We start from the raw sequence: 16,718 nt of genomic DNA on the forward strand, positions 1-16,718 counted from the left end.
ACATTATTTGTCTATTTGTAATTTTTACAGCCAGAGATATATGATATACCAATTTACTGGCAGCCATTTTGGATTTTGGCCGCCATCTTGGAAAATCGGAAGCTGATCGGGTGGCTCCTAGGTAAAAATCAATTAGTACGTCTAAAAGAAGCCGCATGCAAAATTTGGTGCTTTTGTCCACTGTGTAACGTTTTTGTCGCTAAGCCACCTGACTATTAGCAATAACAATAAGCGAGCAGCGTTTTTTGTAAGAAATATCTTGTTTATAAATATCATTATTATTCTTTCTAAAAGAATATAAGTATTTATCTCGTTGATGAAAATTATTTAAAATCTCTTTACTCTTCCAAGGATCTGAGTGACATTTTAAGCGGATTTCTTTAATGGGAGCAATTTCATCAATAACTTTCAGAAATAAACGGTTAAGTTCTTCCCATGCATGATATACATCAGTGCTATTGACAATATCAGCCCAGTCAATTCTGACAGTTTATTAAAACGTCTTTACTATAATGTCGGGTAGATCGAATTTTAATTGTACTGTGAGCATTGGACTTAAATCTAGAGACTTTCTTAGTACAATATATAGCAAGATGATTACTGATGCCTATATTAAGTGTACCAGTTTGTTTTTTTGTTTGTTTTATTCAGTACAATCAACATGCCAAGGATTACCCATAAAGCTAAAAAAGCTTATTTCCAATGGGGTCCTTATAACAAAAACATAGAAAAAAATTCACAAAATATAACAAAAAGTGAATAAATGTAAACGAATTTGTTTGGAAACAACGTAAAAGGTATAACATTTTAGTCAGTATCAAAAATGAATTATTGCACAAAAGGAGATACCAGGTCAGAAGCAATATCACAAAAATAATTATTGAAATGATTAGATATAGTACAAGTATTAAAACATTTATTGCCGTCGATATTTATGCACAAATTTGAATTCTCATTTATTTTAGTACTTTTAGTAAAAAAACTTAATTTAATTTAAGTTTAAAAACCAATTCTCTTTAGGTGTTTTATTACATTTTTGTTCTCTTTGCTATAAAAATAGTTAGAATCAAACATAGCACTGAACCATGGTTCTCCTCTGGCATTTCTGACATTAGGATTAGAAACAAACTTTTTTTAACGAGAAATAAAATCCAACGTAATGTTAAAATAGCTAAATCTAATTATTATCTTAACAAAATCGAAGAGAACAAAAATTTAATAAAACACTTTACTTCATCACGCCTAGCATGGAACTATCTTATATTATAGTTCCATGCGCCTAGATACTTCAAGTGTGAAGTATCCTATTACAAACAAAAACTTCAATTAACTGTTTTGATAATAATTCAATGATTATCTGACAGCGAATTACAGTAATATCATGGGACTCATAAATACCAGAAATGCTTTGGGATTTGTCGTTCGTTTTCCCAGACGTTTTTAGGTCCAGCAGCTGGTACCTATAAATTATAGTCGAGAATCCTTTTTTGCAAAAATGTCAGTGTCTAGTACTATAACTGCTGCTTGCTTTATATCTGAATGATTTATCTCTTGTGACGTAGCGGGCTAGAGCAGCAGCGTGAAAAATACACTAAATTGAGGAACAAAATCTAAAAAGGTATACAAAAGGCCAAAGCAAACTATAGAAACAAGGTTGAATGTAAAAGTGACTCTAAAAATCTCTGGAAGCACCTGAAAAACCTGGCTCCAAACAAACCAAAAAGTCTTCAACCAAAATAGTTTTTGAATCTAGTACTGTTCTTTACCACGAACCTTATAAAATAGCCAATCTCCGGTGAATAAGCTTACAGTTGGTAAAGCTCTTTTTAGTACGTCCCCCCTTATTTTTAAATCATTTAAACCAGAGATCAAATTGATACGCCCTCATCTTTCAGTATTTCATATATATAATAATATATATATTTGATCTCTGTTGCGCGTGCGTACAACTGAGGACTAGTGCTGTTCCGCCGTACCACGCCGAGAATGTTAAAGATGTATTGTCCCTTTGACTAATTCCAAAAAAATAAAAAATAACAGATTTCGAAAAAAGGTGGGTCATTTTGAAGTATCACAATAGTTATTAACTATCACCAAAAATTTGTCAAAAAAAAAATCATTTAACTGAAATACAGACATTTTTTTGTTAAAAAAATAACTCTGACTTCCAGTCAAAGTTTTCGATCAAAACATACCCCATAATGAAACGCGCTTGTTTGGCTACTCTGTATGCATAATCATAAAACTTCTTCACGATCTGTTTGAAAATACCTTCTCAACCGTGACGAGTTGTAAACAATCTTAATTAGCATATGCATAATGCGTACTCGTGGTTTGAAATCTTTGTTTACTTTCGCTCGCGACGATTTTCCAGACGAAATGTAATCAAACTAATTTACCTGTTAATTACGTAAACTTGTTGCTTTTGGCTCAAATTTTCGACTTAAAGTGAATAACTTTAATATTACTTTGATATGGCCAATTTAAATTTAGAATATTTTGACCTTCATTTTTTTGTGTTTCAAGGGACAATACATCTTTAACGAGTTCGAGTCTCGGTTGGGGCGACTTTTTCTCATTCCCACAGATTTCCTCATCTTCATCGTTTCAAATTAATTAATTAAATGTCAGTATATCACCGGGCGGTTTAGAATTAATGTTCTTTTATATATATATGTTTTATATATATATATATGTTTATATATATATAAACAAATCAGGCAAAGAACATTAATTCTAAACCGCCCGGTGATATACTGAAATTTAATTAATTAATTTGAAACGATAAAGATGAGGAAATCTGTGAGAATGAGAAAAAGTCGCCCCAACCGAGACTCGAACTCGGACCGCCTGCTTGATATGCAGATGTCCTAACCATTAGACCACTGGGGCTTTCATGGTATTGTTCGAACTCGATTGGATAGCGACTCTTTAACATTCTCGGCGTGGTACGGCGGAACAGCACTAGTCCTCAGTTGTACGCACGCGCACCAGAGATCAAATTGATACGCCCCAATACAAAAAACACACAAATTTTCTCATTCTCACAGATTTCCTCATCTTTATCGTTTCAAAATATATATATATATATATATATATATATATATATATATATATATATATATAAATAAAATAACAGCAGAAAACTTGGTTACTTCATTGTTTTAATCACTACAAATTTGTTTCGTTTGAGTATATATATATATATATATATATATATATATATATATATATATATATATGTATACTTTTGGTCTTAAATTGTTCAGAATATATATATATATTCCAATAAAAAAATTGACAAAATGTAACCAGGAATGGCCTCATTGACCTTTGATCTGGATATTTGTTTGTATCTCAATAACTATCGGTGACACAAAATAAAATGTGCTTTAAAGTGGTCAGAGCACATATGTTTATATTTGTTATAATACAATTTTGGGTCAAAGGGTGAGTGGAAACCACATTATCATTTGACATCATTCACTAAAAGTACTGTAAAACGCATGTTAGCGTCCATTAAAAGTAGCGTTTTGGGGTAAGTCATAAACAAGTAGAGTACATGAACATACAACCAGGAAAGAGTGAATTCTCCTCTCTGATAAAACTTGTCTTGTTCAGAGAATTGGTGAATGAACGGAAATTTAACAAAAACAGACAAAATTCAAAAAAGTAAAAAATTCAACTTTATGTCTAACAGTAAAGAAAGAATTGAAGGATGGACAGATCGATAGACAAAGAAAAGTCGACAGGAAAAAATGTTTACGAAGTTGAGAATTCAACCCAGCGTTGTTACGTTAGTGTATTTGTTTACGTTAGTGGTTAATGAAGTTTGTTATGTTTGTTTTTCATGAGTAAATTGTCTAAAAGTAAAGTTGAACTGAAATGATTGTTACTTTATTTGACCGAATAATATAATAATTATGATATCGTGTGAACAGTCATGACGTGGGTTCGGTCAGATAGACGTCAGGAACGACAGCTAATGTACATAAACTAGTGTGATGGGGAAGCGTTACACTTCGTGAATTTATCATAACGTAATTTCTATTGATGATAGCCTATAGTAGGCAATAATTGTTCAGTTTTGTTTTCTCTTCCAAATTGAATATCAGACGGATAATATTATTATAGTAAGGTACAATCATGTAGATCTTCTTAGTTCCGACCACCAAATTAGTACCATCATCTGACCAAAGTTTCTTCTAGTAGAAACGAACCCCGCCGGAATAAATGCGATCTTGTCCACGAAGAAGGTTCCCAGATGTAGCCTACAGATCTACATAACATTTCTGCATGATTGACTACCGTATCTTATCACAAATGAGACGCGCCCATCTTGCCAAATCTCTGCAGATTATAATGTGCTGATTCTGATTTCGTGCTTTCGCAATGTATTTCTTATTCTAGGATTAAACTCCGCCACAAGCCCGGATACAAAACGAGGAGAAGCTTTGCTTAAAAAACGTTAACAAGTGAAACAAGAGTGGTTATCTTACTGGAATGATTTCTATGTGATGAAGTGTGAAAGGCCAATTCGGAAGCTTTATCCATCCTGTAATTGGCGAGTTGCTCGCTGTGTTTGCAGGAGTATGAAAAAAGAAAAAACAAAATGGAAGAGTTGGAAAAAAAAAAAATACTTGTGGGTGAAACATTTCTACCTTATTAAAAATTGAAAATAATAAAAGGAAAAGAATGAACCAATGATAGCGAGATGAAAGCCAAGAAAGATATGGAGAATTGTAGAGTATCCCTGACAAATGTCCAGAGAAAGATGTGTAACAATGGGAGACTTATTGTAAACGTTGAAGAGGATACCACGTGATACGGAGTATAGGCGTAAATGTAAACCATGGATTGGTATAAAGAGTAAACCGGGAAATGTTTCTAAACTCATGAGATAAAGAAAATCAGCGTAGGTCACCAGACCAACTTACAGTGATTGGAATCAAGTAAATAAACCCTTCGTAAAATGAAAACTATACCATTTTAAATCTTATTACCGAATTTTTGTATTCCCAATGGAATAATTTGATTTTTTTTTATAAGGATATTAAAATATGTTACTAATGTCGTGGTTTGGTTTGAGGATCCGTTTTTGACTGGGTTAGCTTGAACCCACAGATTTGGGCGTGTAAGGCCCGCCGCGATATGGATAGATGGATGCGAAAATGACAGAGAACACCTTGTTGTTTGCCACAAATAATGTTATTGCTACTGTATCTCCTTTCATTATAATGTGTATACGGTATATACACATAATAGAGCTAAACAAAAAACCCTGAATTAAATTCTGCGCGCAAACACTAACGAAAGTATTAATTATTTGATACATATTATAGACAAAATAAAAAATTTAAACATAAATCGATTGAAAAACACGCTATTAAACACGGATTGTTAAGTTGTTTTCATGTTCAACAATATATAAAACCATTTGGAATCATTTTCTTTGTGTGTGTTCATTTTTATTCATTTAAACTTTATTTTTATTTCAATGGTTTTGATATTTTGCAATTTTTTTGTGTAGGAGATTTGTTAACTATTTGCTACTTCTGTAATTAAATTGTGGTCTAGTAGTAAGTCTTCCTGCCTTAATAATATTTCGCAATACTGGATATGGGATATGAAAGTGACAACGTGCATGAGAGGTGCACGTTGAAGTATGTCAATCAGTCGGCAGATTGAAACATTTTAATGATAATATGAATATGGATTAAGTTATAGAATAATAAAACTACAGCTGCTTACGGACACAACAAGTTCACAACTCGGAATTAAATTATGCGCTCGGACACAAACTTTTACATTTTGGGTGTATTTTTCGTTGATATCTGATATTTTGTGGCAATACGACACCCATTTGGATTCGTGTTATTTGTGCGTGTGTGTGTGTGTTTTTTTCAATTACATTTTGTTTTATTTCAATGGTTTTTTATATTTTTTTTGCGTGAGGTTTGGTATCTTTTTTGCTACTTTTGTAATTATATTGTGGTCTAGTTTTAATTTTTTGGTTTAAGCGGTGATACTTTATTTAAACATATCGCGGATTCGAACTCGAACGTACTAAGCATTGATATCAATGGCCATGGCATTTTACTCACTGAGCCAAACCGTGATTTACGAAAATCATTCTGTTCAAAGGATTGGCGGCCCGGATAGTATTTGTAGATCCGGCCATGCTGGTACACAGCAGAGGAGATTGCGTAGTTAATACGTGACGTAACAACTCACGAAACATGTCAAATTACTGTTATTTTTTTCCTTTTTTAGTGTTTATCCTAAACATTCATGAAAGTAATATAGTCTATCGCGACCCCTCAATAACCATCAAAAACTACCATTCATCGGCTTCGGAGGAGATACGTAAAATTACGCGAACAATTTAGTAGCATAAATATATAGATTATAACATTTTCCAAACATCAATATTACATAGCATGTTATGATGATTATCACCACTTGTAATGAACACTTAAACCAACACTATGGTAAATCACAATCCTATTATTGCATAATTATTATCAATGCCAATGTAATCAACGTGAAATCTGAATGAGTACTAACTGAAACGTGACGTCATGAGGGGAACACTCCAACATTAAGTCAACAAACTATTGTGGATAAAAATATAACATGAATAGGAATAGCTTAACAGAGTATCGTTCAATACAAGATATCGGTACTTAAATGCAACAACAGTTTTAATGTCTACTTAAAACCTTAGAAACCATACCAATCTTAACGCATAACAGAACGTTTACACGATTATTTCTTCCGTGAAAACAAAATGTTAAAGATGTATTGTCCCTTTGACTAATTCCAAAAAAAAAAAAAAAGATTTCGAAAAAAAGTGGGTCATTTTGAAGTATCATAATAGTTATTAACTTTCACCAAAAATTAGTTGAAAAAAATTTTTTTTAACTGAAATAGACTTCCAGTCAAAGTTTTCGATCAAAACATATCTCATAATGCAACGCGCTTGTTTGGCTACTCTGTATGCATAATCATAAAACTTCCTCGCGATCTGTGTGAAAACACCTTCTCAACCGTGACGAGTTGTTGTAAACAATTAATCCTAATTAGCATCATGCATAATAGTCCAGTCAATCTAATGATATACCCACCACAAATTGCAATAGTAACAAAGCAAGTATTTTTGAATTCCATATAAAGTGTAGAACGACATACTAAAAGTCACCGAAAATCCAAGCATTGGGTCAAGGGGTCAGAGGTCAATAAAGGTCATTTTAAGTCAAAATTAATATGCCCCATTAATTACATATATTTAACCATTTGAAATACATTATATACAAGTTTGATTTATGTCATCCGAAAGCTTATTAAATTTCCTATTCAGTGATATCAAACTTATAGTCATAACATTTTATTTAGAATGTCATTTTTGCTGAAAAACACAACATAATGTGTCAATTTTGGCAAAAAATTTTGTTTTTGCTGTAATCAACAATGGTATACACACAGGGATACCCTGGGGTGAACATTTCAGTCCAAAGCGATACACATGACCAGCTCAAGATGCAGATGAGTGACATCTCCGTTCCTGTTGCTTCTGGATGATCTACATTCCATTTTTTCCAGATGGCATTTGTGTTGCCATGGTTACAGTATTTATATTGGGATGTATAAGTATTTTAACGATTTTTTAACCAGTAGAAATACAAAGATGTTAAACAGCAGTTTGACAATGACCTCCATGTTGTATGACGTTCTGACCATCTGGACTGGATTGAAAAGGTTTCTATGAGAAGCCTCAAAGAAAACCAGAGATTTGGCAAGAGATATAGGAATGAGTACATCCAGACCAAATCTGCGCTGAAATTTATGTAATGCATTGCAATAGTATCAGGGCGTTACTCCAGCAGCGGCCAACATAAGACCTTATGGCCACACGTCGGGGACACAATGGCAATTGAAAAATACATTTGGTTACGACTCAGAGACTTCATACCATTGATACGGGAGTTACTGCAGGTGATTCGGAATATTAGCAATGTGGTATTAAGCATTGAATATTTTGGCCAGAAAGTCTTGCAATGTATTCAAGATCCTGGCAATAAAGTCATATGTACATACAGGCAAATATGTGTGCATTGATCCTACAGTTCCAGAGGAGACTCGAGGTGACAACATGAACATGAACTTTGTTATCCACCAACACTTTTTGAAACTACCAACTTACAATACTTTCAGCTAATAAACCAACATGATGCCATGTGGAAACAACTTCTTCTGAATAGTCTAACACATCCAACTCACTGAATGATGTCCAGTAGGCCTACATTCTAGATGGTAGTGCTCTACTGCACAGCATTCCATGGAATAGTGTAGAGATCTGTAAAAAATATTACTCTGCCATCATAGTCTTTGATGATTATGAAAGCGGTTCATCCACCAAAGACGGCGCACATGGTAAGGCGTGTCAGGTGGTAGTGTCCCTGTACATTTTACCAGTGACATGTTCCACAAAATAGGATCACTTTCTGTAACAAACAACAATTTATAAATCTTCGTAACTAGTATTTGAACAACATGGCAATGAGTGAATGCAACTGCTGATGCAGATGTTCTTTCGGATAGTACAAAAAACCATTGAATCAGCAAACAGGAAAACATCTGTCATTATTCGATGACACGGATCTACTAGTGCTCCTTTGCAGTCAAGCATTTAAAACATATTGTGATATTCTTTAGACTGGAACCGAGATGCTGGACTATCAAACTGGTTCAAACAGTACTTTTGAGAGACATCTGTGATAACCTTCTGTTTGCTCATGCGATACTGGTGACACAACATCCAGAGTTTTCGGAATTGGAAACCAAGTGGCTTTAAAAAAAGCTTGTCATTGCACTTATTTCTTACATTATGCTGTAGTCTTCAGATGCAAACAAGCTACAAAGGATGACATTGTGGTTGCTAGAGAAAAGGATTTAGTGTGTCTGTACAATGAACGACCTGGACAACGTGGAATGCCTTTGACTCCATCCCATCTACAAGTACAACCTCGCATATCGCCAACTTCATAATCGTACCACAACCAAGGTACTTAAAATCATGTTCAAGTTCAAGTTATCTTTTAGCAATGGAGTGGGGTTGATAGTGTACCGAGGATTGGAGATGGAAGATCAGATGATGGAAACATGGTTCCTCTACACACAGACTTAAAGCCAGCACCTGAGTATCTCCTTGAAGCATTCAGGGGTAACTAGAACTACATGTGGTGAATGCAATGGCATTGCACTGTACTGTACTAATACCCGAACAAGAAAGTGATACTGATGACATATAATTTGTGAGTCCTTTTTCTATTTGAAGGGTTTAACAATATCATCCCACACGGAGCAATTCAAATAAAAAGGTCTGGATTAAAATGATCCTACAAAAATATCACAATACACAGTACAATATAACAAGAGTCAAAGTTCAAGAAGAGTCGGATGGCAACTGGCAAAAACAAATTTCTTTTCCGGTTTGTTCTACATGCCGGGCATCGAAAGCGACGCACATGAGGCATGAGCTCGAAATCACTGAAAAAGGCATGGTTAACATTTTTTAGAATAGCTCTATTTTTTTCTAGAGTTTGCATGTCACAGAAGGAAGATAAGCTACAAAGTTGACAACCTATTAATTTAGAACTTAAGTTAACAATTCTTTGTAGTGAGTTTCTCTCTTTGACCCTAAGACTAAAAAACCAGCATATAAAGGAAAAAAGTTAAAACGTTCTCAATAAAGGAATTATAAAAAAAACCCTGAGAATTACTTTATCGACATTAAAATGGTTCAGCTTCCTTAACAGATAAAGTCTCTGGTGTCCTTTCTTTACTAATCATGCCTCTGTATTTAATTCCCAGCTGATATTGTCCTCAAATATAGTACCTAGGTATTTAAAGGAATGGACAATATCGCTGGTTCGCCATTTATGATGGATACCAGAGGGCTGCGTCCTTTCTCCTTCCTAAAATCTACAATCATCTCCTTGGTTTTGGTCACATTGAGTTCCAAGTAGAAGTTTCCACAAAATTGGATAAAACCATCTAATGCGGAACCATGACCGTCCTGTGAATTTTGAAGGAGAGACAGCAAGACAGTGTCGTCAGCAAATTTGACAAGATGACTATTGTCCTGTTCTCTGCGACAGTCATCATTCTTCTAGCTAGCATTATTTTTCATATTTCATGATTATACAATAGGTACAGGAAAAACATTATTTGCACCAAATACTTCCAAAATATAAATAAAATATATATAACCATAATTTAGTTTTACGCTATTTTAAGAAAATTTGAGCTTTCGTAAAAGGTCAATGACCTCTATAGTTACATAAAAACTGTTGTATCAATTAGTTTTTAGAGTAAGCAATACATATTATACACATTTGTAGTTATTTAGATGTTATTGGCAGGCATAAAATAATGTTACCTACTACTACACTACCCGTTGTTGATAACAATTTATCATTATTATAGGATTATTTTTATTATTATTATTATTTATTTATTTATTATAAGTGCATAATTAATTCAAAATACTTAACATCATTTTTCCTAATTCATATGACGACAGGTACAGAAAAAACACAAGTTACATCAAATGCATCGACAATTATGGAATAAGACATTGCAGTTAATTTTGTTAGGAAAAATTTGAGATTTTGTAAAAGGTCAATGACCTTTTGACCTCTAGTTACGTATAACTGTTGTACTAATTGTTTTTTTAATGTATATTAGTAGGATATATATACTCTACACATTGGTACTAAAGCTATTTAGATATGATTATAAAACAATAGATTATAGGCATAAACGCTACCCCCTACCCCAAAATTGTTTACATTACATTTGATCAAGAATCAATTTCAATAAGAATAGTACATCATTACTTTTAAAATTCTTCTAGTTAACATCATGTTTCCTATTTTATATATCGATAGGTACAGAAAAAACACAATTTTGATTAAAATGCATCCACAATTATGGCATACGATATTGCAGTTAATCATTTTTTTAAGGAAAAAGTGATTTTTTGTAAAAGGTCAATAACCTTTTGACCTCTAGTTATATAAATAAGTGTTGTATTTTGTTTTTTTAAATTGCATGTTAGAAGGAAATATATATTCTACACATTTATGTCAAGATTATTGAGATTGGATTATAAAACCACAAGTTATGGGCATAAATGTTACCCCCTACCCCAAAAATATTTACGGAATAAAATCACTATATAGTTGTTGAGATTACGTAAAAAATAATGTGTTCCAATGCTTCAATTTTCGGTGACTTTTAATATGTCATTCTAAACTACATTTGGAATGAAAAAATCAATGTTTCGTTACTATTGCAATTTGTGGTGGGTTTACCTCTAAATATCACTAGATTGACTGGACTATAATGTATACTCGTGGTTTGAAATCTTTGTTTACTTTCGCTCGCGATGATTTTCCAGACGAAATGTAATCAAATTAATTTACATGTTAATTACGTAAACTTATATTCGACTTAAAGTGAATAACTTTAATATTACTTTGATATGGCTAATTTAAATTTAGAATATTTTGACCTTCATTTTTTGTGTTTCAAGGGACAATACAACTTTAAAGAGAGATAATAAGGAAGAAAATAAAGAAGAAAAATAAGGAATTGAAATCGATGATCGTAGCGCAGAAATCACTTATCGATGATTTAGTAAAAAACAGCGTTGCTAAGATCACATCTACGCCTGCACCAACCGCACAACATAGCGATACTACCTATTCAACTAGCACTAAGTCTCATCAAACTAAATTTGACACTCTAGTTATTGGCGATTCAATGATACGGGACCTGAATGAGAATGGCCTCTCACGCACTAAAGTACAATGTTTACGGGGTGCAGAAATACATAAAGTCTATGAAATCATTGTCAACCTTGACGTACGTGAATACAAGACCATCATAACTCATGTTGGAACTAACAGTTGCACCACAGACCTTAAACAGCAAGCAGCAGAGAAGGATCTATGTGATTTAATAGAAAGCATCCATAAACGTTCTCCTGATACCAAAATCGTTTTGTCAAGTGTATGTCCAAGGGGTGATAACATTTGCCACCAAGAACGAATTGCGAGAATGAACTCTTTCATACGTGATATAGCCGTTCTCAAAGGGTGTGCTCTGGTTGATCACGATAAGAACTTCATGAATAATGGCATTGCAGAGACCTCCCTGCTGAACTCTGGAGGACTTCATCTTAATAAACTCGGCACACGACAACTTTTAAGGAATATCAACGCCGTGCACACAATTGTCAAACGGAACGAACGTAGACAGAGGAAGAACAGTAGCAACCACAAGAGACATCCAGCACCACACGCTCCATCGCCAATGAAAACGACATTCACTAGGACGCACCTCTAGTAGATGGCAGTATCAACCTCCGCTTATCACTCGGCACTCTAGATGCCAAAAATGCGGCCTACAAAACCACGAAACTAATGACTGCCACCATCATAATCCAGTAATGATTGTCATGAATTCGGACATAAAGCCTTCAAAGGTTCGCGACCTTTTTTGTGCCAAATGACATTAGATAATTCGCTTAGTAGCCAACGAAATCTGAGTCAGATGACATTTGACAATTCGCATAGCCAACAAGGATGGAGGCGAAACACCTACCAAGACTTGCGTCAAAGATAGGATTCAGCCAACAACAATGTAAGCTTAACCAACTATTTAAGCCCTAAATTTTCAAAAGATCTAAATTTTGTCAAAGATATTAATTATACTACTAGGTCTACAAGTTTAGATAACGAATATGAAACTATTACTACTGATTTACCAACTCAACACAATTCTGTTGCAAACACTAAATTTAAACGTCACAGACGCGGACATGGCAATAGGCCAAGGCGCAAAGTATCATGCGACCAAAATGTAAGCATAAATATCGCGTTTAATAATGTTAATAGACTGCGTCCTAAATTGCATGAAATTTCAAAGTTTTTACACGATTGTAATATACATGTTTTTGGCGTGGCAGAAACATTTCTAAAGGGAAATGTAAATATTGATTATGTCAACGGATTTCGTTGGATTGCTAAAAGTAGGAAAATTAAAGGAGGTGGTGGTATTGGTGCATTCATCTCTGATTGTATAACTGTTCTTGATGATGATGTTTTTAATTCAATGTCTGATGTTTACGAAAGGTTTTGGTTAAAATTATGCTATAAGGGTAACCAAAACGAAACGTTATTCGTTGCTGTTGCATATTTCCCTGTTGAAGGTTCTGACAGTAATCTGACTGACGAATTATACAACCAGCTTCTCGCTGAAATTTTACGTATTGAAGATGATAATACTGATCCCAAAATTATTGTGATGTCGGATATGAATGCCAGAATCGGTAGGGAAATATCCAATGGTGATCCTGTTTTAAACTCTAATAGTGTACTCAATTGTGTAAATGAATTTATTATTGAAGACGACAGGGTGATGGGTCTTGGGAGTGACCACAATGTCCTTCTCCTTAAATTATATATTAATAATAACTATCATAAAAATATTAATTATCATGAATAGCAAAATATGCTGGAATATCCAAAGAAATCAAGATTTTTCTTTGTTTAAGCAACAAATTCGGATATTGTTTCGCGAATGGGATGCAGATTCCTTTAATGATGTTAATTGTCTATGGGATTCATGGAAAAATAACCTTATATTGGCCGCGACAAAGGGTATAGGAATTAAGAAAAATAATGTTAACACTAAATGCAACTCTTGGTTTGATAAAAATGTCGATGCGGCTATTAAAGATAGAAGGGAAGCATCGCGTCTTCATCGTAGATGGGCCAAGGGTCTCGACCCCAATAACAATGGTGATGATTTATGGAAATCTTACCAAGAGAAACGGTCTTATGCTAAAGAACTGATTAAAACTAAAATAACTGAAATGCGTGTGAATAAGTCTATTGAATTGGCAAACAAAGGTGGACGTAACTGTAGCGATTTTTGGAAACTGTTAAAAGGCAGTAATCGTTAGTTGTATCAAAAGACCAGATTCTAGTGAAATAGTTTCCGACGAAAAGGAAATGAACCAAATAGCCCTTGATTACTGGCAAACATTAGGTAAAACTAATTTGGCCGAAATTGATGAATGAACTAAACAAATTAATACCTTTATTAATAACATTAGAACCACAAAAAATGCTAACGACGACAATGATGAATTTCTCTCAGATGTTGAATTGAATTTATATATTGTTGAAACCGCAATTTTAAGGTCAAAGAACAATAAATCACCTGGAATTGACACGATCACTAATGAAATTTTTAAAAATGGTGGTAAATGTTTGAATATGTCAATCCTTTCTTTATTTAATAGAATAATTGCTTTAGAAAAAGTTCCAAATGACTGGAATAAAAGTATTATTGTACCCGTTCATATAAAAAGGGGGACCGCAGGAATCTTAATAACTACAGGGGGATTTCCCTTACTCCATGTATCTCGAAAATATTTAACCGAATCATTTCAAACAATATTTCTGACTTTCTGGAAGATAAAAATGTGTTGTCAGAAGTACAGGGAGGGGTTAGACCTTCGCGACGATGTGAGGATCACATATTTACCCTCAAAAGCATAGCTTCCTGTCGTCTGCTTGAAGGGAAAAAAACCTTCATGGCTTTCTTAGATTTTAAAAAAGCATTCGATACGGTTTGGAGGGAAGGAATGCTATTGGCATCATGGAATATTGGGATTAGAGGTAGGCTATGGAAATTAATCGATAGTTTATATCAAGTAAGATTTGGTAAAATAGACACTAAATTCTTTAATATTGATGGAGGAGTTAAACAGGGATGTGTTTTATCACCGACTTTGTTTTGTATTCTTATGCACGAGTTTACCAAATTACTCAAAAAACATGATCTAGGTGTTCGTATTTATAATGTATGCATGGGTAGCCTTTTTTGGGCAGACGACGTTGTACTTATGGCAAACAATGAAAATGATCTGAGTGAGATGCTTAATCTAGCATCTAAATTTGCAAAGTCATGGAAATTAAATTTTAATCATGAAAAGTCGAAGGTCCTTATTGTTGGACAGCGCATAAACAATAAGATGTGGAAATTGGGCGATCAATATATTTCTGAGGTTGAAACCTATAAATATCTTGGTACTTACATATCAAGAAAAATTTCAGATCATTTTCACATCGACCAAATCATCAATAAAGGCAATAGAGTCATTGCTTATATTAAGTCAATTATAGACCGATTTGATAATTTTAGTAGAATTTTCTATGGTGACATTCTATGGAAAACAATTGCTCTTCCTACAATAAATTATGCTTGTTCAGTGTGGGTCAGCCAAAGCAGGAAAGATATTGATAAAATTGAGTCACTTCAATTACAAATGGCGCGGTACATCTTAAAAGCTAGTAGAAATACACCTAAAGAGGCCTTGTATGGGGATCTAGGGTGGGTTCCAATTAAAGTTATTCAAGATATATCTAGAGCCAAATTTATTAATTATGTAATGAACATGGATAAACACCGTTGGCCTAACTTTATGCTTAATACGTGTCTAAGTTCAACTAAAAATGTAGAACCACGCTATAAACTGATTCCCAGTTTTGCTAAGACGTGTGCGTCTATTAATATGGACATCGACTCAATTTTCGAAACTTCCTACCTTGGCAATGACCCTGATAGTCATTGGGTTAAGAGATTTAAAGAGTTGATGCATGACACAAACATTGCATTTTGGAAAAGTGAAATGCTAAGAAAATCATCACTTCAGACATACTCTCTTATTAAGTCTAATCCGTGCCTTGAAAAATATTTATTGGATTGTACAGACTTTCTAGGATCTAGCCTCAAATTCAAACTACGTTCTAACACCCTTCCTTTAGGTCACAGGAGTTGTAAGTGGCTTCCTGAATATGATGGTATCTGTAAAATGATAACTACTATCATTATATGTATGACGTCGATTCCATATCAAATATCTTTGATTGTTACTGTAAGCACTATGTTAAAAGAGCTTGGGCACACAGATGTATTGTTCTAGGCGAGTAATGTTCATATCAATCAAACTAAATGATTGATATCTATCTCATTATAGTGTTAGGTCTACATTGTTGTTGCCCAATTCATTTTATATTGTACAGTTCCTACCTATTCTATATGTTTATTTCTTGTAATTCTGTATTTTTAGGTGTCAATGGGTTTCCTGCTGCTGTAGTGTTAATTATCAATGGTATTGTAGTTACTGTAGTTGAATGGTTTTGACATGTTGACCTACGTCGACTTTTTATTGTAATTGTTATTTTCTATATCATGTTTTTTTTTTTTTGTTTTTTTTTGTAGGCCTATATTTCTTTTGGATGCACCTTCCATTTGGTCGAGTGCCACTGTTGTGAAAGTGTAATCTCCAAATAAATTATTATTATTATTATAAGGAATCTGACTTGGGTAAAAAACAAAAAAGGAAGAATTTAACCAATCAGAGAAAGAAACAAGGAAACTGACTTAGTAAAAAAACAACAATGTAAGAACTTAACCAACCAAGGAACTGGCTTGTTAAAGAAACGACAAGGAACTGACTTGTTAAAGAAACGACAAGGAACTGACTTGGTAAAGAAACAACAAAGAACTACCTTGGTCAGTGGTGAGGTCAGAATGAGGGCGATATTAATAAAATCGTTCTGATTCCCCCTGTTGTC

At 33.8% G+C, this 16,718-nt stretch overlaps 1 protein-coding gene across 1 annotated transcript in view; it reads right to left on the bottom strand.

Annotated features, from left to right (window-relative positions):
- The window catches only part of LOC144844715 (aldehyde dehydrogenase, mitochondrial-like), a 54,505-nt gene that overhangs the window by 29,785 nt on the left and 8,002 nt on the right, over positions 1-16,718 (bottom strand). The gene's annotated exons all lie outside the window — the stretch shown is intronic.

This window comes from Antedon bifida, chromosome 1 (genome assembly GCF_963402885.1).
Source record: "Antedon bifida chromosome 1, ecAntBifi1.1, whole genome shotgun sequence".
NCBI classification, from domain to species: Eukaryota; Metazoa; Echinodermata; class Crinoidea; order Comatulida; family Antedonidae; genus Antedon; species Antedon bifida.